Here is a 16,640-nt window from a genome sequence, read left to right as displayed (position 1 = left end):
CTTTTTACTGATAACTGGTTGTAACAGGTGAATTTATAATGCATACCACTGGAGATAGCGCCAGTGTAGCGGAACTAAGACCAAAGTAAAACAAAGAAAACGACAAAGGGAATTAACCCAAATGGCTAGCGTTGGTATTTGTCAGAGCAGCACGTTCTGGTAACTTTCAGTCTGCTAAGAAGACCCGCACAATGTTGTGCGTCTTTTGTAAGAGAACAACTTGACATTTAGATTTTCAATTTGTAATGGTCAATTTATTTTTGAATCGATAAAGAGTGACAGCCAACGTATATAGGCCAAGCCGGGCACGCTTTCACTTCTATCACGGAGGCCCCCTTCAATGGCGAAAGCATTGTGCTAGCTATTGTTCATAATAGCTGGAATAACGCTTTCGCCATTAAAAGGGGCCTCTTTGAGTGTACATTAATCACGTGACCCGATGCGTCTATGCATGGGCCTGCAAGATCAGAGTCACGCCATTTTTGTTAGTATCATACAGAAAGCAATGTGACCGATAAGAACACTTATGAATCGCAGTCACCATCAATTTTGTTAGTAGCACAAAAACATAAACCGTAATTTCCCAGCCCGTCACCAAGGTGCTTATTATTTTTCACTCAGACAAGTTAGAGATGAAAGAATCACTATACGAAGAGAATCCACTCCAAGAAAGAAACAAGATGAATGAGAAGGCCACGTGAAAATTATTCCTCTGCACAAAACAAAAACTATATAAGTGACGTTTTATTGCTATCACTAGTTCAAGTATTGCTAAAATGATAGTGTTACCTGTTTCTTATCCTGACCATGGGAATCATGTGTGCTGGAATGGTTCTGTTGCAGGCAAGAACGGAAGAGGTCATATTATTCAACAAGGGTTTCACAAATTGAAAAAAGAAGAAGCTTAGCACAATAAGAACATCGGTTTTTGCTTCCACTGAAAAACAAATTGCACCTGGAATTCTGTATAAGAGGAAGGTACTCGACTAATCAGAATCTTTCTCGTATAGATCATTACACTAAGAGTATATGTACAAATCCATAAATTGAAAAGAAAAAAAACCTGGCATGTCTACTTGAATTCATCGTGACTATATGTTATTACTTTACTGCTGGAACCCTCCTTAGCAAGACTGAATTAAAAAAGGATTGTACGTACAAATATTTCAACTAAAATCAGGTTTTGTTCACCGAAGTCATGTCGTCTTTGAGTTTTGAGGATATATCGCTGTCTATCATGCATCAATTATTGAGTTGGTTTCATGAAATTAAACAAGAAACTTTCAAATACAGCAAATATCAGGGTTTTTTTTGCAAAGCTACAAAGTTTACAGCAGTCCCTAAACAACGAGATGTACGTTTAGGGACTGCTGTAGACTTACGGTTTATAGCTTGGAAAAGAAAAACAAAATAAGTCAGAAAGACGTGTTAACGTACCTTCCTTGATCCCTGGTGCCCATGCCCCGGTCGACGGACCGTAGCCCTTCGTTTCTGTGACTTGGACATCCTTCCAGTTCAGATAATTTCCCGCGTAAATCTTTCCAACGACACAATTGCAACGGTGGGCTTAGTTTGAATTCGCTGTCACATTAAGTCCCAAGAGCAGCGCATCCTCTAGTAGAGGTCCCAGCACCCAATCACAACGATGCGGCAACCTGTTGGGTATGGAGGAAAAGCAGACAGTTTGCTGCTGGATGTGTTTGTGTTTAGAGAAATAAAATCGAGTTCAGCGGTTGCACTTCACTGCAACGAGTTCGCGCTGCCGTGTGATGACGGCTAGTCGTGAGATGTTGTCTTTCAAACCATGGAGGGATGTAGCATATCTTGACAGTAATGTCGAGCAGTCAAGCTACATACACAGAGCAGGTCTTACGCTTAAAATTGATGTTATTTCATTGTGCAGCCAGAAAAAGAATACAGCATGTCTTCGGCGTTTGAACAAACAGCCGTACCCGCACTTTGTAGTAGATCAACTGTAAATTGCCGGCGAGGAATTTTAATATTTTCCTGCATGTTGATTAATATGGCTCCTTATGGGTTGAATTAATTTACATCATTTTGCATGCATATAAAATGAGTCGAATTGTAAATTGTAACATGCATGCAATATTGTAGTATAACAATACTACAATACTTCAGGAAATATTTTCGTATAAGCAACAGAAATGATTATCTGAATGTGGCCCCCTTGTCTCGTACGTGAACCTGAAGGTTTCTAGGAATTTTGTAAATTAATTGTGGATACCTGTGGAAGCAGAGATAATTGCTCTTTATAAGTAATAGGCGGGGCGTAGAAGTGGCGCCGTAGTTGTTCACTGTTGAATTAATATTAGAAATGGTGGGTATAGGGGTTGCGTATGCGGCTCGGGTAAAAAAAAAAAAACTTTGCTTTTTGAATCACCATTCTCACCATTGGGGAATCAGGTTGGCGTAGCGGTACCTTCCTCGCCTTCCACCGCTGTGACCCGGGTTCGAATCCCACCTAGGTCAACATGTGGATTGGGTTTTCAGCCCCTATACCTGATTCCGTGGGTTTTCCTCGGAATATTCTTCTGGGTTTTTCCTCCCACCTCTAAAATTGTAATTTCTTCTCATTGTCTTCTCTCCGCAGGTTTCTTTAGGCTTGCGAGCTACAGTGCCTGTGGCGCTTTTGAGGAATTCTTGGTTTCATTACCAGAAATGTTTAATAATAATAATAATAATAATAATAAAATAAATAAATAAATAAATAAGTCTGCTGGTTATTTACTCCGGCAAACGGTTGGTAATGTGCATTCCACATCAGAATCTTATGATGTATAGAGGCTGGTCAGGTGAAATAACCACATAGAATAGTGATATAACCACTTAGTCGCATATACGTCGCATATACCAGCACCATTTCTAATGTAATTATCTTGAAGACCCATACGGATTGGAAGTGCAGGAGCCTTTTCAACCATAATGCACCGTCCGTGGTGATGGCAGCTTATTTGCTATAACTCGTGCCGTTCCGCCCTTCATTGATTGCATGCACTTGTGTTTGTTTTTTTATTCCTGATTTCTTACCCCCGTCAGACCCACCCACTCTCGATTACGATTATCCGTTTCTGCGTTTCAGAGAACTCATCTCACGTACAGCACTATCGATTCCCTTGCCGCAGAAAACACACGCACCAAAAAAACAAAACGCTTCAAGTACAGTTGCAATATCCTTGGCCCCAAACTACCGATTTTCCCCTCTCAGGAGCCTCGATACCGATGCATTATCTCAAGACATCGGAGCCACAACTAAAGACGCCGGCGATTTAATTAAAATAAAGCTAAAAGCCCTGAGCACACATGGGTTCTGTATTAATGTTCCCAGGAGGTCGGACCGGGGGCAACGCCGATATTTCCCCCATGAAAATGGCTGGAAGTGCTGGCTATAGATCAAGGTCCCATGGCCCTTGTTACAGATATTTACCATCGGGTGATGTCTTGGGTTCTGAGGCCATTTTGTACTGCATTTTGGAAATCCCTGTGGAAATTAATGAGCAAAATGAGTGAATGCATGTTGCATAATGTTCTTAGAAAGGAGGAGGCTTTAGAAAATAGCTAACATAAAGCGATAAAATCACATTTGAATGAGTCATGATCGAGTCAACGTGATATAGCTTTTACATTATGTATGTTGATTTATTTTATTTTTTTCCTGTGTAGAATTACCAACTTGGGCATCTCATGAAATGATTATAATTGCGAAAAATCGGATCCCTGCATAACGTGAAGCACTAAAGTTGCTCTCAGAATTTAAAGTCAGAAGAACCACATTTTTTTCCGCCGAGGATACTTACTTCCCGACAATGTCAAGGTTGTGTTTTACGTAAGCATTCCCGCTCAACGTGTCCTATCGACTAACTAATCCCCGAATCCTCGCAGCATTTCCACTAATAAAGCCTCATCATTGACCTGCTGGGGCGGCTAATCAATTATTGCTGTCAAATATAGACCCGCTGGTGTTTCCACTAGCTGCTCATTAAGCCTTTGTTTCTGTGAGACGCGGGATGTTGCAATCGATTACAGGAGTGAGAATAGTGATGGCAAAAGACATTTGTTGGGAGCCCCCCCCCCCCCCGGCAGAATGAATGATGAATTATCCCTGCTCGAACACTACCCCCAGGTCTCCTTGCATTCCTTCATGTAGTGGAGACAGTGCTGGGCGGGGGTAATGGTGCATCCGAATGGGCGGGTAAATTGACTATTAATAATACAAACACCACTGAAAATAGCTATTGAAACAAACTATTCCATCGTGATCATCCAACTACGAAGCGGCCCACATTTGAACTAGCAACACATCTTATATGTAAAAGTTACGATTAAAAAATGTTCAGTTATTTAATTTATTACATTTCTTTACCCATTGTATACCCAAACAGTGAAAACTGGTTTCCACTGGGGCGCTGCATACATATCAAACTATAAAATGAAGTTAATTTAAAGCAAACTTAAATTCAAAAGGAAAAAGTGCATCAATACTTTGGGAATGTTTACACGATAACCAAAAATAGCCGTCATTAACGCTCACTAACTGCGCCCTCGACGCAACACACAAAAAATGTGTAGGACGCTCACGTCATACTAAACATGGAGGACACATACATCATAAGTTTCTGTCAATATGTCCAACTCTCTCGATAGGTGAATAAATTATTTCTCTCGATCGACACTTTCAACTGCGCAGGCGTTCAGTTTAAGCCTCCGGAATTTTCGTCCTAGTCGGGCTAAAAACATCTGGCGTGAATTAATCATTTGGATAAGGACCAGGTATTGAATACAAATTGAGTACATGAAAGTCAATTGAGCTTAATTATTCTTTCTGTGGATAGTCGACTGTTACACGTTTTAACACGCCAATTGAATTCAATTACTTCAATTAAGAACAAAACTCAGAATATTTCGATACCCAACAGGACTGTTTCATTGAAAGATACGGCGACAAATTGAAACTCGGTCGTTTACTCTCGATACCAGTAGATGAAAATAATCCAATTGACACAGATTCCTTTTTATCTCTCTAAAAAAAATTGAACACAACCGAATTTCTACAGCAATCCCAAAGAGCGAAAAGTGAAATCATGCATATTCAAGTGATTATTTTGCCCTCCCTCCCTGCATATTCTGACCGTACCAAGATAGCATGAATGAATTATTTGCTCCAAATAACAGGGGAAACATAATCGTCAAAAAACAATACGATAAAAACATTTGGATGAGAGAAGTCTATTGGTAGTTTTATTATTTTATGAATCAGCCCCCCCCCCAAAAAAAAACCCCACTTTAAGGCAATGTACAACATTTAAAAACTTTAAAAAAAAACTACCAATTTATTATGAAATACCTTACTGGACTGTTTGTGAATGACAGTCTTAAAGGGAATATACATCATTGCCTTTTGCTGTCATTTTCAGAAATGAACTATTTGAGGGGTAAGTATAATAGATCAAATATTGTTACACTGACAGCGTTTGAAGTTTTGTGTTCGAAAATGCTGGAAAAACCAAGAAAAACAAAACTGTTCAAGTAGTCTGGTTCCCTGACTCCACTAAATATAAAATGGATCAATTTACAGATGCCGGAAAATTGTACGGTAAGGGTACCAGTCTAGTTGGCCTGCACCTGTTCATGAACATGTAACCAATAGCAAACAAAATTTGGACTGAATTAATGGTAAATTTGGAGCAGTAGTTGAAAAATAGTTAGGTTTTTCCAACGGTGGTCGGCCGACCACCGCTGGAAATTTGTACAAAAATACCATTTTCTTGAAAATGACTTCACACCAGGTGCCATAATTGTACAGGATGCTTTAGACTGTCATTTACCAACATCCTATTAAGGTATTTCATAAAAGCTTGGTAGTTTTATTTTTCGATGTTTGCAAATGTTGTATATTCCCTTTAAGCATCCTGTAAAATCATGGCAAATGGTGTACTAACATTTTCAGGAAAGGTGCAATTTTTGGATCAATTTCCAACGATGGTCGGCCGACCATCGTTGGCGAAATGGTGCTGAATGTGCTGAACGAAAGATACTGGTCCAATAATCGTTTGGAACTGCTCATGCATGCGGGCGTCAAGAGTACTGCCGGTATTTGGTATGGGTTTAAAATAAGTAATGCTACACTAATTATTCTCAACCTTGTACATGTATTCTCTCAACCCGACACGGTGGTAATAACTTGCATTCAGTGGTCACGTCATCCATAGAAGATATGGATATTCAGTCAAAATGTGCGTATGGTTGTCAAGGACGAGTGTCATTTTAATTGCATTAAAATGCACCGCCCTCACTATCATTACAAAATCAGCGAAGCGGGGATAACGAAGAAAGGAACTCACTGCCGCCACTTTACCATTTTGATTTACATAAATGAAACTGAAGAAGACAATCAAACAATAAATTGAGAAGCCATATGTTTAATAACGAGCGGGGAGACTTTGGCATAGAATTTAAATTCAATCAAAATTCTGAAATCTTCTTCTCAGCTTGTCACCCACCAGAAACAAATAAACATACACCCCAACAGCTTGGCAAACAACCAACAAACAAATAAATAACCTTATGGCCTTAATTCAAAATTGAAGCGAAAGGTTACTCTCAAATCGAGCATAGTAAACCGACTTTTTCTCAAAGAAAGCAATTCTTTATAGGACCCCATTTTGTCAATAAAATATTAAATTAGACAGGGCCAATCTGTCCAAATCAGCTTCGATTTACCTCAACTGTGTACACACAATAAAGACTGCATCAAGTCCCCGACTATCGTTAAGTGCCAGTGGTGGCGGGCGATGATAAATCTAATTCCCTGAGAAAGAGCATGCCGTTTCGCGCCAAAAGTTGCTCTCGGGGGAAAGGCTCCAAACACCACGTCGAGTGCAGGGTTCCATCCAGGTTTTTAGTACCCTCTTTGTGCACTGATTACCATAAACATTCACTCCAATGGCCCGCCACTGTATCGCATTGATGAAATCCAACGGCAATATCGAGTATCCGTTTTCTCGCCGGCGGAGGGACTTTGTGCATACAGCTCTCACGTTTTAATTACATCACAGACGGGAAAAAATCTTAAAGGAGTTGTGTGCAGGAATTTATAACCCTTAATTCCTCGGGTGTGTCAAAAAAATCATATGGAAATTGCAGGATTTGGGCCTGTTGGGGTTATCGTTATTGAACCATGACTCATATATGGTACTGTTTTCCAGTTACCGGCTACCAGCTTAGGTATATCAGTTTAGGTATACAAGTTTGATCGGATACCAGTTAATGTATTATGTTACTGCACACATAATGTATAATCCTGAACATTGAACTTTGTATAAAGAGGAAACGTTTTTTTTTTTTTTTTTTTTTTGTGCCTTGGCAGTTGCTTGAAACAAACAGACTGATTTCGTAGACTCCGATAACAACAAATTCATTGTTCATTTCATCTCGTATTCTTTTTAGATTTTCGAATGAAGGCACGGTCGTCACGAGAACGACACATTTCTACATTCTGAACCTAATACAGTTGTTTTTCTTGGAGATAATTGCTGCGCTACAACGACAAATTTCTTCGGGAACAGGTATGTGCAGTATCTCACGTCATCACTGCTTCAATTATCTTAAAAGCCCAAAAGCTAGCACCTGATGGACTAATAAGCCGAATGTAGACACCTCTCAATCGATAAGTAAACGGTCGCATCTACACCCTCATGAACCCTGCCCGAGCACTGCCGCAGCACCCGCCCCAAGGATTTCGTGAGGTGGTATGATAAACTGAATGTATAGACGTCTACGGATCGATGGGGAGTTTCTGAGCACATTAAATGTCGAACAAACCTAGAAAAAAATGCAAGTGTGGTCAGGAATGGAATTCACGTCCATGAGATGGTTTTCCACGAAGAGCTACCTAAGTCAAATGTTCATGTTAATTCACTGAGTTGTGCTTGTCTACCCGATGTTTCCCAATACCCATGTTCCCCAATACCGATGTTCCCCAAAATCCTTAGGGTTAGGGTTAGGGTTAGGGTTAGGGTTGGGGAACATATGTATTGGGGAACATAGGTATGCAACCCCCCCCCCCCCCCCCTTCCCAACATGAACCATCAGCATTAACCGAGAGTTCATTTAAAACGAGTTTAAAAACACCATATTTTTGTGTCTTGTAACAGAATTAGCTTGTTTTTGAAGTCAACCCTCTGGAACTCCTCTGCTACTGTTCGTTGTATCTTGGGAATAATTATTGGTAACTCCAAACAGGTTAATGCAGTCACACTAATTAGTCTGTTTGATTTTTGGTCTACTGTCCAGTATTTCCGGAGCAGCCAGGATCTCCCTATCCAATTACAGAAATTAAGCGCTCACTTCCTCAAACCCAACTTTTTAGTCCGCAGTATTTACCATGCATGCCCGATCGCAAGTACTAAGTGAGATTGATTAATTGAAACCGACGGCAAATCAACCGAACGTGTTTTCTATTGAAACAGACCGATTTTGCTCCTTTTTCATGTTAATTCACTCATACAAGTGCATGACTCCCATCTGGAGTTGCCCCTTTGGAATTGCGCACGTCTTACCATCGATTTCTGGTGAACTCACGATCTTAGGAAATGCTCCTTGTTTGGAAGGAAAAAACTGCGTTAAACTGAACAAATATGACCGATCTGTATTAAGTCATTAGAGTAGACACAGTGACATGTAGGATGACAGAACACGATTCGGTCACAGTACCATACTTTAGTGCTTCGGCGTCTGCTCTGTGAGTCAAATGATAAAATTTGTCGATATAATTGCGCTAGCAACAGCTTCCATCGCTAGACATTAATTTTGCCGGTCGAAATTAGTATTTATCCAAATGGATTCTGATATTCAAGAAATCAGCTTTACATGCAGTTATCACAAACCATTGCTTAAAACCTTTTAACTGCTACAGACATTGCAACAGAAAGAAATGTGTACTACAGGGTCAGTCAAAAACCGAAACCCAAATGTCGGGACCATTGTTTTATTGAATTTCTTCATGTAGCACTTTCAAAATGTAGGATATGTTTCTTCTGAATGATTCTTATACTAAAAGAAAACTCATGAATAGGGCTTTCATATCATAGATTTTGAAAGTGCTACATATAGAACTTCACTAAACAATGGTCCCAAAATTTGGGTTTACATGTACAGTACAAAATTGGTAAAAAGTACACACGACTCTGTGGATTTAGCTCGAATTTGTAAAAGTTTTGAAGATTACCAGGGCACCCACAAAAGCGTCATGTTGAATGTTAGCATGGGCAGAAATTAAAGATGCATTAGAATTTGGCGTGGAAGATGTGGGAATGGGTTCACAGGCTTGTAGTCGATTCGCAATGGCACCACGGACGCTTGGAAAAACTAAGACCAAAAAAATCATGTCAAATCATAACGAGAAATGAACGATTTTTGTTTTACTAGTTGCATGATTTATTCATCTATGGCATTATCTCTTTTGTCAATCTATCTCTCGATGCCTCCATAATTGCCTGTCGTTTTATTACTCTGTCTTTCTTATCTTTATCTAATCTTAATACCATAATTTATACTTTCCCTTGTTACACTGTTTTATATAAGTTGTGGGATTATGGAAATAAATGTTGATTGACTTGAATTTCTGACTTCACATATGTCACTTGTAATTGGCAATATTTACCAAAGGAGACTGAATTACTACGAAGATCATAAATACTGAGCCATGCACGGTAGACATCGTCAGCTTCATCTATTACAAACCGTACGGGACCAGGAAGGTTAATCAGAAACGATACGGCAAACACAGCCGTCTTACCGTCTGCGAGTTATTTCTAACCGACACTAAACTACCATATTGCCAACCGGTATACCAACACGATCCTTAGTATGGCCCTAATAAAAGGTGGAAAATACTTTTATGATGGATTTGGCAACCTTGATAGCCAAATTATAGCGCAACAGGATCCATAACAAAGCAGGCGCAGCAAGCAACGAACGTACGAGTGATTATAATAGGATGATGCATTGTTGTCATTTTAGTGAGAGTAATGTATCAACATCGATATCATTAAGCTAATGGTTAAACATGTGACAAGAACAACTATGTTCTGCGCCTATAATTAAAGCAAAAAAGTGCTGCCTTTTTAAGCTCCGGCAGGAGCTTTTACATGTTACTTGGTGGCCGGTCGGTCCATCTGTCCGTCCCCGGATAATTGACCAAAATAAGCCCCCTAAGTTTACCATAAAATATAACTACCAAATATTAATTAAAGTAAAAAGCAAACAAAATTAATTAAATTAAATTAAATACTAAACAAAAATTGTTTGCAACAATTCGGAAAGCTGTTTATGAAAGTTTGTAAATGGAGTCAAAATATGTGTATTAATATTATAGTCACGTGGTATTTATCACAAATCGCTGTAAATCTAGGTGTAAATGTAAAGTATGGTGTTCCATATGTGCCATCGGCGTCGCATTTTTGGGCGTCGCATTTTTAAGCTCTGGCAGGGATCATTTTGATAGATTTCATGCAAGACTTTCATGCAAGACGGCTAGAGCTTATTGTGCACTACTAATGCACTTGTTTCTTATATTGTATGGTTGAAGATAAATCGATTACGGGCTCGTTATACCTAACCACAAGGACCAGTAATGAATAACACAATGAACTTTTCTTAGGATGTAATCTCAGAGCTTAACGTCCACGGATTATTATTTTAACTCTCGTGAGATTTCACGGGAAGATGTTTGGAGGCAAGGATGAATTCCGTGCACCGCTCCTCCTAACTGATTTTAAAACAACACAATGCCAGAAGCAAGACAAATTACATTTCTAAGAAAAGAAGACATATGGCTCAGAAGAAAACCGGAAGAGCTTGTCTGCTTTGCGCGTCAGGAATTTGCAGTCAAGTATCACTAATTGGAATATAAAAACCTCCAGGCATATTTTGGCTGGAATTCATGTTTAAGAAACAGCCACAGTGCTACTGTTAAGTACAGCTTAGGAGCTATTTTTCCTAAGCCCCATGCATGATGATAAGTGACGGTAGGCTTTTGTGTCCTCCGACGCCTGATTCTATTTTAATAGGTGTCATTACTTGGTGCGAATTTGGATGAAATCGACGTAGTTAAGGGAACTGGATTCAGTCGTGGTCTGTGGGTAAAGCTGCAGGTTGTGGGTTCGAGTCCAGCCCGGGGTCATGGTGCGTGTGCCCTTGGGCAAGGCACTTTGTCACTCATTGCTTCTCTCTATTGTGATTGAATTAGCTTCCATGCGCCTAACAGGCTACATCGAGCTGTATACTCCCCTGCAGGGAGCTGAGATGATATTTGAATGTTTAATTGGCCCAATGATCAGGGGTAACAATAATGTAAAGCGCTTTGATCTAAGTTAAAAAGCGCTATATAAAAACATGTTATTATCAGTATTATTATTAATATTACTGGTAGGTTGCCTTTGCCGGTTTCATGGAGAGCTTAGGGAAACACCACTTGCAATGTTTCTGACAAGTTCATGGTAAAAAAAATTCCAGCAAAGGCAGTGCATTTGGTCTTAGCCTTTGCTAGTTTAACGAAGAACTTTGAAAATTGTGTGTCAATTAAAAAAAGGGTTATCAGTGGAATACCCTAGAATACATGCAAGAAAAATCATGAACTCCGTGAATGATTCCAAAACATTTTTGTATGACAAAAACCCACACGACCGAACCATCCTGTCGAGGTTACAGAAGTGAACATAAAAGTCTCTTTTAAGTATTTTTGTTTGACAGATCATACCTTTAAAGTTCCCCATATGGTCTCACTCAGGTGGTCACACATGGCGTGTTATGGCATTAAAGTCTGGCACACACAGTGGCTACATTCTTATTAATTTGCCATCATATTCCCCTCCCCTCCTTGAGCATCCGGTCCTGGTGCATTCAGGATGGGGTAATTCTCCCGGTATCATCATGGTCCGACCTCCACCAATCAATCATCCATTGTTGGATGACTACCCAGGCAATTCATAATTAAAATCTCTTGTTTACCAGATGGGGAAGTCTTAAGCTTTTATCCGTCCAACGCCGGGTTATCATGATGATGACACCAGCGGGCTGGTATCATATGGCGCGCCGACGGAGAAACTATGTTAACAGGAAACGTTAAACCGTCATAGCGAGAGATATGACGCAACTGTCGTACTTCACGACAGTGGATCTGGCATGATTTATGGAGACTAGTTTCATAGTTGGTATTATCGGAATGGTCATGTCTTTCGATATCCTGACACACTTATTTGTATTAATTTGTGATTCACTGTAAAAGTTTATATGAAAAGCGCGATAATGTTGCATATTATAATCGCTAATTATTCTGACTTCATTATAAATGACACATTAAATACGTCATTGATGCCAACATAATGACAAAGAGTCTGCTTGATATCTCGCTCACACATCACCTTTAATTTGAAAATCACCCAGCATATTTTTGCTTGTCATGCACTGGATTAGAAAGGACTCGGTTTATGTGGCTCATTATTCACCGAGAGAGGGGTCTGAAGTAGTCGCGCTATGGTTTTATTTCTTTACACCGGTAGACAGTTTTAAAAAGCTGGTTTGATTCTGAGACCTGGAGAGAAAAGCTTTGAAAAGTTGCCTATTTGCTCATATCAGCATGTCGCATTTGCGTTTGTTAACATTTTTTTTTTTACAAGGATCACTGAAGGGTGGTATTAGCCTATCATAAAGTGAGCAATAAAGTGAGTACTGGCGTGTATGATTTGGGCTATTTCTGTAAGTTACACTGTGTACAAGATTAAAACGAGTCACGAATAGGGCCTAGTGTGTAAAGAATGATGGTCGCATTTTTTGAATTTGTGTCAGATATACCTCGAATTGATGGAAAGAAAATATTCATGATAATAATTATGTCATCTAAGATGATTGTCAATTTAAAACTGCGTTTTGGGGTCCACACAGCTCTCATACACTTTCCAGAGACAGCTGCATTTTCGTCTTTTCGGTATAGAAGTAAAACATTTCTGTCCTTTTTTTTAAAGCTTAAATCAGAAAATAGCTGGCTGATGAAGTGTCGAAACCCGTATGCGCAGTCGGGTGTAAACCAGGTCTCTGTCAAGCTCGTTTCAAACCTCGTGTATTCGTCCTCGAGTGTCCTCGTCCCCCAAAAAAATAACATTCTGACGCACACAGATGCTGGTACTTGGTCAGGGCAAAACCTGCCGGGCGTATCCCCCGGTCATGTTCAAACAAAATAAGTGAATACGTTGAAAATGTTATACATCCAACCATCTAAAAACAAGAATAACATAAGAAAACACCACATTTGTCTGGGGTGGATTAAAGAACTTCTCTCAATTCATAGGAGTGAAATTAAAGACTTGACGACTGTAAGAGTTAAAATTACTCTCATTCTAGATTGAAACACTTTTGACAAGAATGTCTTCAATTGAAACTCGAGTGAAAACTGGATCGTTTTGAATGGATTTCAAGTGAAGTCGTCCAGTCCCCAGCTTTAGTTGGATGGAGTGAATGTTTTATTCTTTGGAACTTAGAGAGCGTGTATAACAAACATTTTGAAATTTCCTTATAGGCCTACCTCAAATATCATATTTTTTCATAATTTTATATTTTTACCAAATGTTATCTACACGCGGGATCGTTATGAAATTTATCAACAGCCGTTTGATACCCTCCTCCGCCCTACTGCATATTTTCCAATTTCAAGTTCAGGTGTATGACCTTTAAGGTAACTGCGGGTGTGCAAAAGACTTTTTCGTTTGCCAAAAAAACATCCCCGTGCCAGCTTTTATTTCAGTCGTCAGAAAGCGTTGTATAAATGCGGGAAAAATCACAATGGGAGGGCCGGCCAGCGCATTATCGCGATCAACGTTTCTCCTTTCACCATGCACTCGGGAAAAAAAATAGCAGAGTCTAGAAAATATTTCACGGCCACATTCAGGCGCCTGAAATTTTGATTTACTTTCTTCCAACAAGTTTTCGTCGGAGTGTCAAGCACCGTTCAGATATTTCCAACAGGAGGTTGTATACCTAACTTTCCTGCAGCATTCCAATACGTAGTTCATCAGCTATCAGATGGAGTGTAACGACCGCTATGTACACTCGCGCAGCACCATACCCCTAACCTGCTGGGCACCCTGCTTCGTCCCACACATGAAATACCTCACATACCCTTCTTGCACTTTAATCAAAACACGTAGTATACAATTTGGGGGGAAGTCGAAACCAATACATTTTGGTTACTATACGTGTGCGAAATTTCTCCTCAAGAACTTGCTTGGATGATGATGTTTTTGTTTCACATAGATGAAACTTAATGCAGCAATGCGAATGCCGAGTACTGAATGCATCGTGTAACTGACGGAACGAGATTTTATTTCAAACTTCGAATATTGTACTCTAGAAGAGAGAATCCTATTAAATCTAGCCTCCAAATTCTAAAGTGCCGTTTTTAGCGAACAATATTTACCGGTAATTTTACCCCCAAAAAGTTTGCCCATAACGCTTATTATTTAAAATCGTTTAAGGCATATCCTTTTTCAGAGAACCGCGCTCGCTCCTAACACCATCTTATGTGACCCTTTAGAACAACTTCAAACAAATTACCAAAAGTACGGACGGACGTTTAACCATGGAGGTCTACCTCTAGGTTTAACCGCCGGGAGCCGCCTCAGCCTTGTTGTTTTTCTACACTCCAAAAGCCAAATAATCACCACACTTAAATTATACAAACATTCGACTTACCCGTTTCACAAGAGCAATAATTCCCAGCTGACTGTAATAATCCCTTCAGATCCTGTCCAGATTATTACCAACGGATGATTGGACATGAGAACTGGACTATAATCCTTCGGTCAGTCCGCGCTAATATTCCTCCAGAGAATAGCTGATATAGGTCCTCCGGGAGTGGCTCCGAAACTCTTACCACACACATGCGAGGCGTGCACGATCTTCCTTATTTCTTAATGAAGGAGGTGTGCGTGTGAGTTAAATCGAACAGTACCGGTGTCTGGTCGGATCTTCTACCCTCGAGGGTTGCTCCTCCTGCCGCTGCTTGCTGTACGCGGCGCGAGTACAGACGATAGTCGTTCCGATACCCTCGTGAACTCACTCAGCTGAAGAGCACGGCCGTCGGAGTTATGTTAGCCGGCGAGATGTCGATATTCCACGGTGAATCCTTGCTGCTCACGTGCACAATTTCGTTAACAAGCGGCTGTCTGTTCCTGTTATGTTATTTCACTTGACCTGATATTTGGAGATGGATGTCTCCAGCAGCTTGGAGCAAATGACGAGGATAGATGTTACGTTTTGTTTTAGTATCACAAATTAGGACTTGTCAAACTCGTATACATACAAATGTTGAATAAACTTGATAATTTGTGTAAAATGCATTAGTGGGTTTTGAACCACGATCATATCAGTATGATCACTGTAATTCACAAAGCGGGGGCTTACTTATGAAAATTACTGTTTCTCTTACATTAGCGATATGCGATTCCTGGAGGTCTAGCAGCACCGTAATTCCTTTGCATATTAAACTGACTTGGAGCGCCCTCAAGTAGCCGTGACGTCACAGTGTGACGTGACAGGTCTAAACACCTGTTTTCCTACTAGAGCCAGTCCTGGGGCCTTACCATCCCGCGCCTACACTCACACAGACGGAGAGCTCATCCAATTACACGGCGCCTACCATCCACAGCACCAATTCAAATTGTCTTAGCGGCGCTGTGGGCGTTTTACCACCTGTCCATAAAGTGGTCCCCGCCATGTGCACATGCAAATGAGTTTGCATGATTAGCATATATTGGTTAAGAAGTTCATGGCCATTTTACAGAATGACAGCTGTGTAGTAACTGAGAAGTTAGAACGTAAGTGCCACCACTAAGCCCTTTTTTGGTAGTTAGTTGATTTTGTTTTAAAAAATATGGGAACGTTGTGATAAATAGACTGGCCCATATTATATGCGGTCCAGAAGAGGAAATTGGAACTCAGCACTGTGTACAGGTTCCCAAATACAGCTGGAATGCCATATGTAGTCACATACAATCGGCAGTCAAGCACAATTTGACAGCAGTTGCAGATTGTCGAGTAGTCAGATAGTCACAAGCAACCGGTATAAGCAGTTTCTGACATCAGAAACAGTCACAGATAATCTTCAAGCAGTCACAGACAACCGACAGTATTACTGATCGACTTGAAGGCTGACATCATTTTCAACTTTGTTAGTGCTGTTGTCTGCGACACCTTTTGTTCAAGGAGGGGACGTTTTTGATTTCCACAGATGGACATTTTAATAGGACTACATTCCGGTAATATCGCCACCATCCATGGCTATTGGGTCCACTTCGCCCACAATATAGCAGCCAATAGCGCGTGACGATCCTCGCTTGCAGCGCTGAGCGGATCACTTAGCACAGAAAAAAAAACGTATTACACTGGTACGAGATCGTAGGTCAGTAAATGTCAAATCTTTATTAAATCAAAAAATTATTTTGTGTTGATGGTTCCGCAGTGATATTGGAATGGCACAGAAAATGAGCGCGGAAATATGATTTAAAATCTCTTTAGTCTAAATGTAGGCCATGCCTTTTGGCATTTTTCCCCTGAATGCTCGGTTTTGA

The 16,640-nt window shown here is 40.2% G+C and overlaps 1 long non-coding RNA gene across 1 annotated transcript; it reads right to left on the bottom strand.

The window, feature by feature from the left end:
- Nucleotides 1-786: 786 nt before the first annotated feature.
- Nucleotides 787-15,629, bottom strand: LOC119734523. Its single transcript, XR_005272083.1, has 3 exons — nt 14,764-15,629; nt 1,438-1,655; nt 787-834 (listed from the first exon to the last, which is right to left on the bottom strand). It is a non-coding gene; the product is annotated as an uncharacterized LOC119734523 (long non-coding RNA).
- Nucleotides 15,630-16,640: the final 1,011 nt, after the last annotated feature.

Source organism: Patiria miniata, unplaced genomic scaffold (assembly GCF_015706575.1).
Source record: "Patiria miniata isolate m_02_andy unplaced genomic scaffold, ASM1570657v1 HiC_scaffold_27, whole genome shotgun sequence".
Classification (NCBI taxonomy): Eukaryota; Metazoa; Echinodermata; class Asteroidea; order Valvatida; family Asterinidae; genus Patiria; species Patiria miniata.
The sequence above is the reverse complement of the archived record's forward strand: the minus strand, read 5'-3'. Positions and strand labels throughout refer to the sequence as shown.